Here is a 4441-nt window from a genome sequence, read left to right on the forward strand (position 1 = left end):
AGCCCAGTGAAACTGATTTCAAAATCCTGACCTCCAGAACTTTAAGATAATAAATTTGTGTTGTTTTAAGCCACTAAGTTTGTAGTAACTTGCTATAGGAGTAATAGGAAACTAATACATTTATTATGTTTAAAAAAGTAAAGATTAGCTTAAAGATATCTCTGAAAAGATGAAACTACTGTTAGATTTCAAAAATAACTAAATAGTACTTCTAGAGATTAAACACACAATAGCCAACATTTAAAACTCAGTGGATGGGTTCAATAGCCAATTCAACACAGCTGAAGAGAGAATTGATGACCTGGAAGTTAAATCAGAAGAAATCTAGGATGCAGTAAAGAGAGACAAAAAGATACACAGTAAGTTAGAGAGTCTAGTGATAAAGTCTAGCTTAAATTCAATCAGAGTCAAGAAGGAAAAGAGTGGATGGAAAAAGATAATATCTCAAGAGGTATTGGTGCCTTTCTCACTTTCCACTATCTTGGTGGCTGCTCTTGGTTGGGGGGCCATCCCACACCTAGGCAGGAAGATGGTAGCCACAAAGAAGATGAAAAAGTCACTGGAGTTGATCAACTCTAGTTATGAAAAGTAGAAAGTACATGCTGGGGTACAAGCAGACTCTGAAGTTGATCAGACAAGGCAAAGCAAAATTGGTCATCCTCTCTAACAACTGCCCAGCTTTGAGAAAATCCAAGATAGAATACTATGAAAACTTGGCCAGCACTGGTGTCCATCACTACAGTGACAATAATATTGAATTGGGTATAGCATGTGGAAAATACTACAGAGTACACACACTGGCTCTCATTGATCCAGGTAATTCTCATATTATTAGAAGCATGCCAGAATAGACTGGTGAGAAGTATACTATGCAACATTTTTCTTTAATAAAACTTGCCAGAGCTTGTTTTAAAAACATTTTTAAAAAGGGGTAGTGGCTGAAATTTTCTACTGCTAATGAACAACATCAATGAGCAGATTTAAGAATCCCAATCAATCCTGGATATTTTGGGGTGAATTTATGGAGGCAATATAGCATAGTGGTCTAGAACAAAGATTTTTAAAGTTTGTAAGCACTGTTGAATTCCAGTTTTGCCTCTTATTAGCTACATAATTTTGGGCAAGTAAATTGACCTGAGTCTCCATTTCCTGATATATTAAAATAGGGACAGTATCTGTTTATTGGTTGGTCATGAGGAATAAATATGTATAAATGTGATTAGCATAGTAATAGGCCCAAAGTAATATGCAGTACATAATTGGTGATATTTTTAGTAGTGTTCAAAGTATATTTTCTCATGATGAGTTGAAGTCTGCTTCCCAATAATTTCCATTCATTCATCTTTTATTTTTTTTAGACAGGGTCTCCCTCTGTATCCCAGAGGGAGCAGTGGCATGATCTCTGTTCGCTGCAACCTCCACCTCCCAGGCTCAAGCAATCCTCCCACCTCAGCCTCCTAAGTATCTAGGACCACAGACAGGGATCACCACACCTGGCTAATTTTTGTATTTTTTGTAGAGATGGGGTTTTGCCGTGTTGCCCAGGCTGGTCTTGAACCCCTGGGCTCAAGCGATCCTACCACCTTGGCCTCTCAAAGTGCTGAGATTACAGGCGTGTGCCACCATGCCTAGCCTCCACTCATTCACCTTAATTCTGATATCTGGAGAAGTACGGAACAGGTCTGCTTCCTAGTGTATCTATGCATTCACTCATTAACTTTTTAAAGCTTGGTAACTGCAGAAGAGCAGGGCCAGGTGAACATCGAGACTCCCTGATACTGGTCATGATAAGCCAGTGTTTCATATAGTTGCAACAATTTTCTTGGCAGTGTGGTATCTCTCAAAGACAAGTGGGAGTCTCAGAATTCTAGAGTGTGAGAGCAGCAGTTGGGTATTAGAATCCAGCGTGCTCATTCTGCAGGTGAAGAACAGGAGGTGCAGGGAGTGGAAGTGGATTAGTTAGACTCAACCGGTGGTTGAGTCATCCACCTGCCTCAGCCCCCAAAACTGCTGGGATTATAGGCGTGAGCCACCATGCCTGGCCTCTGCTCTGTATTTAGAGTAGACTTTACGTCTTCCTGGTCAACCAGACCATGATCCAGGGTGCAGCATATACTTTCTATGTAGCTTGATGATGGATTTTCTAAAGTTGAAAATCCTTTTTCGTTTTAATTTCCAAAAGTCCTTTTATAATTTAACTGAATTCAGCTGGGTGTGGTGGCTCACCCCTGTAATCCCAGCACTTTGGGAGGCCGAGGTGGGTGGATCATGAGGTCAGGAGATCGAAACCAATCCTGGCTAACAAGGTGAAACCCCAACTCTACTAAAAATACAAAAAAAATTAGCCGGGCTTGGTGGCGGGCGCCTGTAGTCCCCGCTACTCAGGAGGCTGAGGCAAGAGAATGGCGTGAACCCGGGAGGCGGAGCTTGCAGTGCGCGGCAATCGCGTCACTGCACTCCAGCCTGGGTGACAGAGCAAGACTCCATCTCAAAATAAATAAATAAAATAATAATTTAACTGAATTTGTGTAGTTCTTTTTTGTTAAGATGTTATTTGACTCTTCCAAGAATTCCCTTACCATGGGAGTTGCTTTAAGTGGGCCTGGCGCTCATTCACTTGCTGACGTTTCTGACTCCGCAAGCCTCCATAAGCCTCCATCTTTGAATCTGCCTGAGTTTTAACACTTTCTTTTATCAAGTTCTCCCACTTTTTTTTTTTTTCTCTTTTTTTTGAGACAGAGTCTCACTCTGTTGCCCAGGCTGGAGTGCAGTGGTGTGATCTCAGATCACTGCAACCTCGGCCTCCCAGGTTCAAGCAATTCTCCTGCCTCAATACTCAGCTGGAACTTCAGGCCCACACCACCACGCCTGGTTAATTTTTGTATTTTTAGTAGAGACAGGGTTTCACCATGTTGCCCAGGCTGGTCTGGAACTCCTGACCTCAAGAGATCCACCTGCTTCGGCCTCCCAAGGTGTTGGGATTACAGGCAAAAGCCACCTTGCCCAGCCTCAATTCCCTTCTGAACTCTATTTTCATTTATGTGTTTCATATATTCATATTATTTGCCTTAATTTTTTTTTTTTTTTTTTTTTTTTTTTTTGAGATGGAGTTTCACTCTGTTGCCAGGCTGGAGTGTAGAGGCACGATCGCGGCCCACTGCAACCTCCGCCTCCTGAGTTCAAGTTATTCTCCTGCCTCAGCCTCCTGAGTAGCTGGGACTACAGGTGCACACCGCCACATCCAGTTAATTTTTGTATTTTTAGTAGAGACGGGGTTTCACCATGTTGGCCAGGATGGTCTCAATCTCTTGACCTCGTGATCTGCCTGCCTTGGCCTCCCAAAGTGCTGGGATTACAGGTGTGAGCCACTGCACCCAGCCACCTTACCTTAATTCTTAGCAAGGTAAGTTATTTGCTCTTAAAAGTGGGCTTGATGGGGAGGAGATAAACCACAGCAATATTCTTTTTGTTTTGAGACAGGGTCTCACTCTGTTACCCAGGCTGGAGTGTGGTGGTATGCTCTTGGCTCACTGCAGCCTCAACCTCCCAACCCCAGGTGATCCTCCCACCTCCCCATCCTTCTGAGTAGCTGGGACCACAGGTGCGCACTGCCATGCCCAGATATTTTTTGTGTTTTTAGTAGAGATGGGTCTTGCTATGTTGCTCAGGCTGGGTCCCAGCAATATTCTACTAGCAATTCAGTAACATGTAAGCACCACCCACTTCTCAAACCCCCACTGATAAGCTGAAGCACAACATATGCCTCTCTCAGGGTGTGAGCCTTTATGAAGACTGGCTATTTTATCTCCACTCTTTTTTATGTCCTGATAATAGTGGCTGAATTATCTGGGATGCTTATACACATTCCTAACCTATTAGGGCATACAGCCTCCCAAGATGGCCATTTATTTAGGCTTTTAATGTCTCCATTTATAGATGCAACTTCAGTGTTTAGGGCCTAATAGCTTTTGAATTACTCTAGGCTTCATGAAAACAGCACCATTTCATTTTTGCCACCATTTTCTGAAATATGCTGGTAAAAATGAAATGGTGCTCTTTTCATGAATCGAGTTAACTGGGGTTGCACAGTCAGTAGTACAAGTTCCATACAGCCAGGGCTGGGAGGAATAATTTATGTCTCTTTTTCACAAGAAAAATATAGGCCTTTCAATGCTATAAGGGCAATTTTGTTTAATGCATAGGAAATTACATTGGCATACAACCCAAAACTATCTGTGGAATAATTTTCAGTGTCACTCATGATAATTTTTAACGTGTCATAGTGGAAAATTGGACTCACAACCCTTGGAAAGCCTCCTGTCTGAGAACTTTTGAGAGCAGCACTGGAATGAGGTGAATGTGTAACTATGCTTCATGTCAGACCCGTCCAGCCATCTTCTGAACTTGCTGGTCACATGAACTGGCTTGTTCTGTGAATTTC

The 4441-nt window shown here is 42.4% G+C and overlaps 1 pseudogene; it reads left to right on the forward strand.

The window, feature by feature from the left end:
* Positions 1–205: 205 nt before the first annotated feature.
* On the forward strand, positions 206–965 carry LOC126933800 (60S ribosomal protein L30-like; annotated as a pseudogene).
* Positions 966–4441: the final 3476 nt, after the last annotated feature.

Source organism: Macaca thibetana, chromosome 13 (genome assembly GCF_024542745.1).
Source record: "Macaca thibetana thibetana isolate TM-01 chromosome 13, ASM2454274v1, whole genome shotgun sequence".
Taxonomy (NCBI): domain Eukaryota; kingdom Metazoa; phylum Chordata; class Mammalia; order Primates; family Cercopithecidae; genus Macaca; species Macaca thibetana.